A 12,535-nucleotide genomic window follows, 5' to 3' on the forward strand; every position below is an offset into this window, starting at 1 on the left:
TATTACTCACATCGGCTATGGAGAGCGTGATCACACAGTCATTCGGAACAGCTGATGCTCTCATGCATGTTTCAGTGTTGCTTGCCTCGAAGTGAGCATAGAAGTGATTTAGCTCGTCTGGTAGGCTCGTGTCACTGGGCAGCTCGCGGCTGTGCATCCCTTTGTAGTGGAGGGCATAGCGGGATTTCTTATAAGCTTCCGGGTTAGAGTTCTACTCCTTGAAAGCGGCTGCTCTACCCTTTAGCTCAGTGCAGATGTTGCCTGTAATCCATGGCTTCTGATTGGCGTATGTACGTACAGTCACTGTGGGGACGACGTCATCAATGCACTTATTGATGAAGCCAGTGACTGATGTGGTGTACTCCTCAATGCCATCGGAAGAATCCCGGAAGACATTCCAGTCTGTGCTAGCAAAATAGTCCTGTAGCTTAGCATCTGCTTCATCTGACCACTTTTTTATTGACAGAGTCACTGGTGCTTCCTGCTTTAGTTTTTGCTTGTATGCAGGAATCAGGAGGATAGAATTATGGTCAGATTTTCCAAATGGAGGGCGAGGGAGAGCTTTGTACGCGTCTCTGTGTGTGAAGTAAAGGTGGTCTTGAGTGTTTTTCCCTCTGGTTGCACATTTAACATGCTGGTAGAAATTAGGAAAAACTGATTTAAGTTTCCCTGCATTAACGTTCCCAGCCACTAGGAGCGCTGCCTCTGGATGAGCGTTTTCCTGTTTGCTTATGGCCATATACAGTTAATTGAGTGCGGTCTTAGTGCCAGCATCGGTTTGTGGTGGTAAATAGACATCTACGAAGAATATAGATGAAAACTCTCTTGGTAGATAGTGTGGTCTACAGCTTATCATGAGATACTCTACCTCAGGCGAGCAAAACCTCGAGACTTCCTTAGATATCGTGCACCAGCTGTTGTTTACAAATATACATAGACCGCCACCCCTTGTCTTACCAGAGGCTGGTGTTCTATCCTGCCAATACAGTGTATAACACGCCAGCTGTATGTTATTCATGTCTTTGTTCAGCCACGACTTGGTGAAACATAAGATATTACAGTTTTTAATGTCCTGTTGGTAGGATATACGTGCCTGTAGTTCGTCCACTTTATTATCAAGCGATTGTAAATTGGCCAATAGTATCGCCGGCTCCTTACCAAGCACCCTCCTTCCGCGATATCTCCTTTTTTTCCTACTGCGAATGACGGGGATGAGGGCCCTGTCGGGTGTCTGGAGCGAATCCCTCTCAAAGACTCATTAAAGGAAAATTATTCATCCAGTTCAAGGTGAGTAATCACTGTTCTGATGTCCAGAAGCTCTTTTCGGTCATATTAGATGGTAGCAGCAACATTATGTACAAAATAAGTTACAAACAATGTTGTATTCGGCGCATGTGACAAATAACATTTCATTAGATTTTTTATTTGATATCATTTGAGTTTCAAAAAACACAAAATGTGAACTGACTGAACCCTAGTCAACACTTGACTCTGAAGTCAACCACACACACCACTACACAAGACTGGAAATTCCACTCCTGGGGTTGAAGGTTGACCTTTTAGTAGGTTACTCTTTAGTCATCATGCAAGGCCACAGCTCTGCACACTCTCTCTGTAACACGTGCATGGCCCACGCATTTTACACCATGATCATACAGAGTAGTAACCAGCAATAACTAACACATTCTTAACACTATAACACATGGTAAGACAGAAAACGTTAATATTTCTGTCACTTGCACACATAGCACAACTTCCTGACTGAGGAAAGGAGGAATTAATTTGTGGAGGGTGTCCAAACCTTCAAAACAATGCTCTCTAATTCCTGACTGTCAAACAACTCAATTTCCCCGATAATAAAAAAAAAATATATATATTTGCTTGTAATACAATTCTTCAACCACTAGAAGTTGTGCGTACCCGTGGTCTGAGATTTGCGTGGTGATACGCGTACTTTCCTGTCAAGTTCAAATTTGAGAAACACATTTTTGCGGGAAAAGTGGTGCATGCAATGATTATAATATTTTTTGTGCATATGCACTTTGATAAATGAGGCACCAGGACAGTGAGTTCCTCAAAATCCTGAAACCTCAAAGAATATGGATTTTACAAGAAAATAATGGTTAAAGCTGGAATCCTTAGTTGCTACATCCATTTTTTGATGTATAAATTAATGATATACACCCATTGATTGTTGAAGAATAACTCAAATTAACTTTTAAGAAGGCACACCTGTTAATTGAACTGCATTCCAGGTGACTACCTCATCGAGCTGGTTGAGAGAATGCCAAGAGTGTGCAAAGCTGTCATCAAGGCAAAGGGTGGCTATTTGAATATATTTTGATTTGTTTAGCACTTTTTTGGTAACTACATGATTCCATGTGTGTTATTTCATAGTTTTGATATCTTCACTATTATTCTACAATGTAGAAAATAGTAAAAATAAAGAAAAACTCTGGAATGAGTAGGTGTGTCCAAACTTTTGACTGGTACTGTATATCAGTATATATAAAAAATGTCATCCACGGGCCAAATTCGGCCAGCGGGCCGCCAGTTGGGGAACCATGATAAACACACACACACACACACACTACACTGACACACATAACACACACACACACCTATACCGACAACACAAACACACCTATACCGACACAACACAAACACACACACACACACACACACTTTCACACTCATTCTATGCTGCTGCTACTCTATTCTTTATTTTACTCTCTATCCTGATGCCTAGCCACTCTACTCTGTCTTCATGTAAATATCTACCTCAATTACCTCATACCCCTGCACATTGATCTGGTACCGGTACTCCCTGTGTATAGCTTCATTGTAGGGACCACAAACCTTACTATTAGCCTGTTACCAACCCTTAGTAAACTATTGGAAAAAAATTGTGTTTGACCGGATACAATTTTACTGTAAACAAATTGACAGCAAACTTTCAGCATGCTTATAGAGAAGGACGTTAGACTTTAGTGCAGCTTTTGACATTATCGATCATAGTCTGCTGCTGGAAAACTTATGGGTTATGGCTGTACACCCCCTGCTATAATGTGGATAAAGAGTTACTTGTCTAACAGAACACAGGAGGGTGTTCTTTAATGGAAGCCTTTCAAACAAAATCCAGGTAGGATCAGGAATTCCCCAGGGCAGCTGTCTAGACCCCTTGCTTTTTTCCATCTTTACTAACGACATGCCACTGGCTTTGAGTAAAGCCAGTGTGTCTATGTATGCGGATGACTGAACACTATACACGTCAGCTACTACAGCAACTGAAATAACTGCAACACTTAACAAAGAGTTGCAGTTAGTTTCGGAATGGGTGGCAAGGAATAAGTTAGTCCTGAATATTTCCAAAACTAAAAGCATTGTATTTGGGTCAAATCATTCACTAAACCCTAAACCTCAACTACATCTCATAATGAATAATGTGGAAATTGAGGTGACTAAACTGCTTGGAGTAACCCTGGATTGTAGACTGTCATGGTCAAAGCATATTGATACAACAGTATTTAAATGGGGAGAAGTATGTCCATAATTAAGCGCTGCTCTGCCTTCTTAACAACATTATCAACAAGGCAGGTCCTACAGGCCCTAGTTTTGTCGCACCTAGACTAATGTTCAGTAGTGTGGTCAGGTGCCACAAAGAGGGACTTGGGAAAATTGCAGTTGGCTCAGAACAGGGCAGCAAGGCTGGCCCTTAAAAGTACATGGAGAGCTAACATTAATGACATGCATGTCAGTCTCTCCTGGCTCAGAGTGGAAGAGAGATTGACTTCATCACTGCTTGTTTTTGTAAGAGGTGTCGACAAGCTGAATGTACCGAGCTGTCTGTTTGGAATACTGGCACACAGCTCGGACACCCATGCATACCCCACAAGACATGCCACCAGAGTTCTCTTCACAGTCCCCAAGTCCAGAACAGACTATGGGAGGTGCACAGTACTGCATAGAGCCATGACTACATGGAACTCTATTCCACACTACATTTTAGCCATTTAGCAGACGCTCTTATATAATTGTTTTCACATCAGGTAACTGATGCAAAAAGTAGAATCCGATTTAAAAAAACAGGTACAAATAAACCTTATGGAACAACGGGGACTGTGAAGAGACACACACAAGGGTAGACACATGCATACGCAAACATTGTGATATTGTTGTATGGTGGTATTAAACATTTTGTATTGTAGATAGGTAGTGGTGTAATAATGTCATATGATGTACTGTTTTATATATAATGTAAATGCTTTAATATGTGTCGACCCCAGGAAGAGTAGGTGCTGCCTTGGCAGCAGCTAATGGGGATCCCTAATAAATACAAATACTACAGACAGTCTGTTGTGGTAGCCAGGTAAGCCTCATGACATAGCTGCTGGACCATTCTGGAAAACGTTTTACTCTATTATCAGAACTAACTTGAAACCTGCTGTTAATCCTTCCTAATGGCTACATACATAATAAGCACAAGTGTACCAACAGTTTGCAGTAACAATTGCAATACTTATATTAATTAATTTACCTTCTTAGAGATGATAAACCCAAGGTGCACCTCTTCACGCCGTGAGTATGGTTTCAGGCTCGCTGAAGTGTGATTTTAAGGAATACTATTCAGGTTGACAAGACAATGCGGTGGGTTGTTTTCTTGAGGTGTGAAACCTCAGCTGGATTTGAGAATCCCCAGTCCTAACCAAGCAGAGGTACAGGAGTGAGTCAGAATATGCATGATACCCCTGCATTCTAGGGGCCCTGCCCTGCTTCTGTTCTGGAGCTAGGAAGTGGCTTCTCCCACAGAGATTCACAGTAACATAAAGGCACTTCTTGGAACCTATCGTGCAGTCACACAACCACAGGTGCACACAAACTCTTGCTCAAACACACAACGGTTAATACTCAGGTGGGGGGGGGTACTATGCAACCACCAACTTTCTCTTATTCGTCTCTCATTTTGGTTTGATTTTAGTCTTGCTGATCTCAAGGGAAATAGGTCAACTTAAATTTATGAAACCAACAATAAATAAGATACTACATGTAATGAATAGTCAGGGAGAAAAAGGGTGTAGATTCACGCGCAGAGCGCGGCAGGTGTTTATTTCGCCTTCACAAAAGGCAGGAATCGTGTTCACAGGCAGGCAATGGTCATACACAGGTAGGCTAACAGGCAGGAGAATCCAAAACTAGGACTGAAGGCTATAACTGGTTGTCACAAACGAACTAGGAAAAGGTTTAGTAGAGTCAAAATGAACAATACCTCACAAGGCACAAACAGAATGAACTGAACTAAATAAGGAGCTAATGAGACCAGGTGAGTAACAAACACAGGTGAAATCAATGAACAAAAATGAAAGACAGGGCTACGTTCAAGAACACAGAGAAACATGGCTACATTCAAGAACAAAAGGTTGACTAAGAAAATAAATACAGAACCTTACACTACACAAATAAAGTTTGTATATGGGTGGTTCTGCAACTACTGGCACTTTTGGCTTTTTTTTTTTTTTTTAGTTTCTTGAAAGAAACTTGTATTTACATAAATAATGTTCTACTTTTGTCAGGAACCATAAACTGGTATTGACTGTGGCCATTTTATTCAACAAGACATGGATTTATGTAACGGAGACGCAGGGAGAGAGGAAGCAGGTGCAGTAGTGAGTTTCATGATTAAGAACATGGACAGATCGAAAACAAGGGAAGCGTATGGACAAGAAAACATAACCAATACTGCCTGACCCGATGAGTGCTACAGTGCTTTGCAAAAGTATTTATCCCCCTTGCCGTTTTTCCTGTTTTGTTGCATTACAACCTGTAATTTAAATGGATTTTTATTTGGATTTCATGTAATGGACATAAGGCTGTAGTGGTCTAAGGCTGTGCCACTAGAGATCCTGGTTCGAATCCAGGCTCTGTCGTAGCCGGCCGTGACCAGGAGACCCATGGGGCGGCGCACAATTGGCCCAGCTTCGTCCAGGGTAGGGGAGGGAATGGCCGGCAGGGATGTAGCTCAGTTGGTAGAGCATGGCGTTTGCAACGCCAGGGTTGTGGGTTCGATTCCCACGGGGGGACAGTATGACATTTTTTTAATGTATGCACTCACTAACTGTAAGTCGCTCTGGATAAGAGCGTCTGCTAAATGACTAAAATGTAAAATGTAATACACAAAATAGTCCAAATTGGTGAAGTGAAATGAAAAAAAGAACTTCTTTCACAAAATTCTAAAAATAAATAACGGAAAAGTGGTGCGTGCATATGTATTCACCCCCTTTGCTATTAAGCCCCTAAATAAGATCTGGTGCAACAAATTACCTTCAGAAGTCACATAATTAGTTAAATAAAGTCCACCTGCGTGCAATCTAAGTGTCACATGATCTGTCACATGATCTCAGTATATATACACCTATTCTGAAAGGCCCCAGAGTCTGCAACACCACTAACCAAAACTCGCGGACCAGGCAAGGAGGGCATTAATCAGAGAGGCAACAAAGAGACCAAAGATAACCCTGAAGGAGCTGCAAAGCTCCACAGTGGAGATTGGAGTATCTGTCCATAGGACCACTTTAAGCCGTATACTTCACAGAGCTGGGCTTTACAGAAGAGTGGCCAGAAAAAAAGCCATTGCTTAAAGAAAAAAATAAGCAAACATGTTTGGTGTTCGCCAAAAGGCATGTGGGAGACTCCCCAAACATTACATTTACATTTTAGTCATTTAGCAGACACTCTTATCCAGAGCAACTTACAGTTAGTGAGTGCAAACATTATTTTTTATTTATTTTTTTCATACTGGCCCACCGTTGGAATCGAACCCACAACCCTGGCATTGCAAACGCCATGCTCTACCAACTGAGCTACATCCCTGCCGGCCATTCCCTCCCCTACCCTGGACGACGCTGGGCCAATTGTGCACCTCCCCATGGGTCTCATGGTCGCGGCCGGCTACGACAGAGCCTGGATTCGAACCAGGATCTCTAGTGGCACAGCTAGCACTGCGATGCAGTGCCTTAGACCACTGCACCACTCGGGAGGTACTGCGCCACTCGGGAGGTACTCTGGTCAGATGAGACTAAAATTGAGCTCTTTGGCCATCAAGGAAAACGCTATGTCAGGCGCAAACCAACCACCTCTCATCACCCCAAGAACACCATCCCCACAGTGAAGCATGGTGGTGGCAGCATCATGCTGTGGGGATGTTTTTCTTCGGCAGGGATTTGGAAACTGGTCAGAATTGAAGGAATGATGGATGGCGCTAAATACAGGCACATTCTTGAGGGAAACCTGTTTCAGTCTTCTAGAGATTTGAGACTGGGATGGAGGTTCACATTCCAGGAGGACAATGACCCTAAGCATACTGCTAAAGCAACACTCGAGTGGTTTAAGGGCAAACATTTAAATGTCTTGGAATGGCCTAGTCAAAGCCCAGACCTCAATCCAATTGAGAATCTGTGGTATGACTTAAAGATTGTTGTACACCAGTGGAACCCATCCAACTTGAAGGATCTGGAGCAGTTTTGCCTTGAAGAATGGGCAAAGCTCCCAGTGGCTAGATGTGCCAAGCTTATAGAGACATACCCCAAGAGACTTGCAGCTGTAATTGCTGCAAAAGGTGGCTCTACAAAGTATTGACTTTGGGGGGGGTGAATAGTTATGCACGCTCAAGTTTTCCGTTTTTTTTTTCTTCTTTCTTGTTCGTTTCACAAGAAAAAATATTTTTGCATCTTCAAAGTGGTAGGCATGTTGTGTAAATCAAATGATACAAACCCCCCAAAAACCCATTTTAATTCCAGTGTCACGACTTCATCCGAGGCTGCCCCCTCTCTTTGTTCGGGCAGGCGTCGGTGTTCGTCGTCACCAGCCTTCTAGCCACTGCCGCTCCTCATCTCATCATTCTATTTTTTTTCTTGTTTATTACACACACCTGGTTCATATCCCCTCATCAGTACCTGTATAAGTGTTCCCTCTGCCCCCTTGTCTTTGTGTGTGATTGTTTATTGTGAGGATAGTGAAGCTCGTGGTACTCCTTGTATTTTGTATCAGATCCAGCCACCCACATCCCAGCACCCAGAGGGATCCATATATTCCGACCACGGGATTTAGACGGGACAGCTGCCAGGGACTCCTCCTACAACTGGAACTATATTATTCTACCATCATCCCGGCCCCATCGGAGCGGGAGAAGGTGTCTGCCCTCGTCTCCTGCCTCTAGGGGAAAGCCCTGGAGTGGGCCAATGCAGTCTGGAGTGAAAGAGGAGCCTCGTTGGACAACTACGGGGAGTTCACTCGCCTCTTTCGGTCCGTCTTCGATCACCCGCCCGAAGGTAGTGAGGCGGGCAAGCGGCTGGTCCACCTGAGGCAGGGGACAAGGACCGCGCAGGACCCCGGCTGGGCCTGTGTGGAACGAGCAGGCCCTCATTGACCACTTCTGGTGCCATCTACGAGAGGACATCCGAAGGGAGCTAGCCTGCCGGGACACCATGTTGTCCTTTAATCAACTGGTGGACATGGCCATCCAGTTGGACAACCTGCTGGCTGCTAGAGGACGTCCTGGAAGGGGCCTGCCCGTTCCACCCCCCCAACCCGGATCACGAGCTGATGGAGCTGGGTGGAGCGGCGATCCGGGAAAGCGGAGGATGACAGCCCCAGTGTCCCTCTAGTGGAACGAGAGGACTTTCTCCTGCACGCTGTCGTGGCGTTCTTTTGGGTCTTGAGGCGGCAGGCAGGGCACTCTCGCGTCACCCCAGGTATCGAACACCCACACTCGTTCAGAGCCCTCTGCTGCACACTCTACCCTACCCATGCACTTTCCTGATTACATTGTAGTTCCCCAGTGTAAGGCGCTGGTCGATTCAGGCGCAGCTGGGAACTTTATGGACAGGTCATTTGCACATAGTCTAGGCATTACATTGGTTCCCCTATCCATTCCACTCCCCATCAGAGCACTTGACAGTCGACCACTAGGGTCCGGGTTCGTTAGGGAAGTTACAGCACCAGTCACTATGGTTACGCACAAGACCCATAGCGAGCAAGTCACCTTTTTTATTATTGAGTCTCCTGATTTCCCTGTTGTGTTAGGTCTTCCCTGGTTAGTACTACACAACCACACCTTTTCATGGCTGCAGAGGGTTCTCACGTGGTGGGCGTGAGAGTGTCAGGGTAGGTGTCTAGGTGTTTCCATTGGTGCAACCACGGTGGACAGTCCAGACACTACCTCCACTGTGCGCATTCCCCCCGAATACCTCGATTTGGTGTACGCATTTTCCAAAACGCAGGCGACCAAATTACCACCTCTTCGGGCGGGGGATTGCGCGGTAAACCTCCGGGTAGACGCTGTGCCTCCCAGGAGTCATGTGTATCCCCTGTCGCAGTCTGAAACGGAGGCGATGGAGACATACGTCTCCGAGTCCCTGCGTCAGGGGTTCATACGTCCCTCCACTTCGCCCGCCTCAAGTTTCTTTTTTGTGAAGAAGAAAGACGGAGGTCTGCGCCCTTGCCTTGATTACCGAGCACTGAACAAGGGGACTATACTTCATAGTTATCCTCTACCCCTCATTCCATCTATGATCGAGTCAATGCATGGGGCACGCTTCTTCACAAAATTAGATCTCCGGAGTGCGTACAACCTGGTGCGTGTCCGAGAGGGGGACGAGTGGAAGACAGCATTCAGCACAACCACGGGGCATTACGAATACCTGGTGATGCCGTACGGTTTGATGAATGCTCCATTTGTCTTCCAGTCCTTTGTGAACGAGGTGTTTCAGGACATGCTTGGTCGTGGTCTAGTGGTCTACATCAATGACATTCTGGTGTATTCCGATACGCGCAGCGAACATGTGTCCCTGGTTCGCAAAGTGCTGGCCCGACTGTTGGAACATGACCTTTATGCCAAGGCAGAACAGTGTCTGTTTTTCCAACAGTCCGTCTCCTTTATCGGATACTGCATTACCACCTCAGGTGTGGAGATGGAGGGAGATCGCATTTCAGCCGGGCGTATTTGGCAGACTCCAACCACGGTTAAGGAGGTGCAGCGCTTTATTGGCTTTGCCAACTACTATCGGAGGTTTATCCGGGGCTTTGGCAAAGTCGCAGCTCCCATTACATCTCTGTTGAAGAGTGGGCCGTCCCGACTCCGCTGGTCTGCTGAGGCTGACAGGGCCTTCAGTAACCTGAGGGTTCTGTTCACCTCAGCCCCGGTACTGGCCCATCCCGAACCATCACTAACGTTGGTAGTGGAGGTGGATGCATCCGAGGTTGGGATAGGCGCTGTCCTATCTCAACGCTCGGGCACGCCACCCAAGCTCCGCCCCTATGCCTTCTTCTCCAAGAAGCTCAGCCCGGCGGAGCAGAACTACGACGTTGGTGATCGGGAGCTGTTCGCTGTTGTCCGAGCCCTGAACGTGTGGAGGCACTGGCTCAAGGGGAGCGAAACACCCTTTCCTCGTCTGGACGGACCACCATAACCTGGAGTACATCTGGGCAGCGAGGAGGCTGAACCCTCGCCAGGCCAGGTGGGCCCTATTCTTCACCCGGTTTGATTTTACTCTATCATACATTCCGGGTACGAAGAACGTGAAGGCAGACGCACTGTCACGGCTGTACGACACAGAGGAGAGGCCCATAGACAACACCCCCATACTCCCGGCCTCCTGTATTGTGGCGCCGGTAGTATAGGTGATGGACGCGGACATAGAGCGGGCATTACACACAGAGCCATCTCCACCTCAGTGTCCAGCTGGGTTGCAGTACGTGCCTTCTCTTGTCCGTGACCGTCTGATCTATTGGGCACACACTACCCCCTCCTCTGGTCACCCAGGTATCGGTCATACAGTGCGCTGTCTGAACGGAAAGTACTTGTAGCCTACCTTGGCTAAGGACGTGATGGTGTATGTCTCCTCCTGCTCAGTGTGCGCCCAGAGTAAGGCACCTAGGCACCTCCCAGCAGGTAAGTTACAGCCCTTACCAGTTCCACAACGGCCATGGTCACACTTGTGTATTGACTTCCTTACTGATCTTCCCCTCTGTCAAGTTAACACCACCATCCTGGTCGTTGTGGACCGCTTTTCCAAAGCCTGCCGCCTCCATCTGCTGCCCGGTCTCCCCACGGCCCTGCAGACTGCGGAGGCCCTGTTTACACACGTCTATCGGCACTATGGGGTTTCCAGAGGACATAGTGTCTGACCCGGGGTCCCCAGTTCACATCCAGGGTCTGGAAGGCGTTCATGGAACGTCTGGGGGTCTCAGTCAGCCTGACTTCCGGTTTTGACCCCGAGTCTAATGGGCAGGTGGAACGGGTGAACCAGGATGTGGGTAGGTCCTACTGCCTGGAGCGGCCAGGGGAGTGGTCGGTGTTCTTGCCATGGGCCGAATATGCCCAGAACTCTCTCCGTCACTCCTCCACTAACCTAATGCCATTTCAATGTGTTTTAGGTTATCAGCCGGTTCTGGCACCGTGGCATCAAAGCCAGACCGAGGCTCCTGCGGTGGATGACTGGTTTCAGCGCTTTGAGGGGACGTGGAACGCTGCTCATGTCCACCTCCAACGCGCCATGCGTTGCCAGAAGGCCAACGCTGACCGCCACCGCAGTGAGGTCCCGGTCTTTGTACCGGGTGATTGGGTATGGCTCTCGACCCGGAATCTACCCCTCCGCCTACCCTGCCAGAAGCTGAGCCCACGGATTGTGGGGCCGTTCAAAGTCTTGAGGAGAATAAACGAGGTTACTTGTATGTCATTACGCCCTCCAGATTACCGTATTAAAATCCATGTGTCTGAGGTGCGGGAGGTCCCTCCGCCCCCTCTGGACAGCGAGGGGGTCCCGGCGTACTCCGTCCGTTCCATCCTGGAATCGAGGCGTCGGGTAAGGGGCCTTCAGTACCTTGTGGATTGGGAGGGGTACGGTCCGGAGGCGCGGTGATGGGTCCCGGTGAGAGATATCCTCGATCCCTCCCTGTTGCAGGATTTCCACCGTCGCCATCCGGCTCGCCCTGCTCCGCGTCTTCCTGGTCGTCCCCGAGGCCGGTGTCGACGCGCTGCTGGAGTTGCGCGTCAAGGGGGGGGGGGTACTGTCACGACTTCCTCCGAGGCTGCCTCCTCTCCTTATTTGGGCAGGCTTCGGCGTTCGTCGTCACCGGCCTTCTAGCCACTGCCACTCCTCATCTCATCATTCCATTTGTTTTGTCTTGTTTATTACACAAAACTGGTTCATATCCCCTCATCAGTACCTGTACAAGTATTCCCTCTGCCCACTTGTCTTTGTGTGTGATTGTTTATTGTGAGGATAGTGAAGCTCGGTGGAGCTCCTTGTATTTTGTATCGCCAGGTTATTTTCCCCATGTGCCTTGTTGGTTCCAGTGCACCTGTTTTGCGCACAGGACAGTTTTGACGCTTTACTGCGTAACTCTGTATTCCGGAATAAATCCTGTTATTCTGTGATTTACCCTCCTGCGCCTGACTCCTTCAAATCACCCATCACATCCAGATTGTAAGGCAACAAAATAGGAAAAATGCCAAGGGGGGTGAATACTTTCGCAAGCC

This window comes from Coregonus lavaretus, assembly GCF_964263955.1.
Source record: "Coregonus lavaretus genome assembly, chromosome: 5".
Lineage (NCBI taxonomy): Eukaryota > Metazoa > Chordata > Actinopteri > Salmoniformes > Salmonidae > Coregonus > Coregonus lavaretus.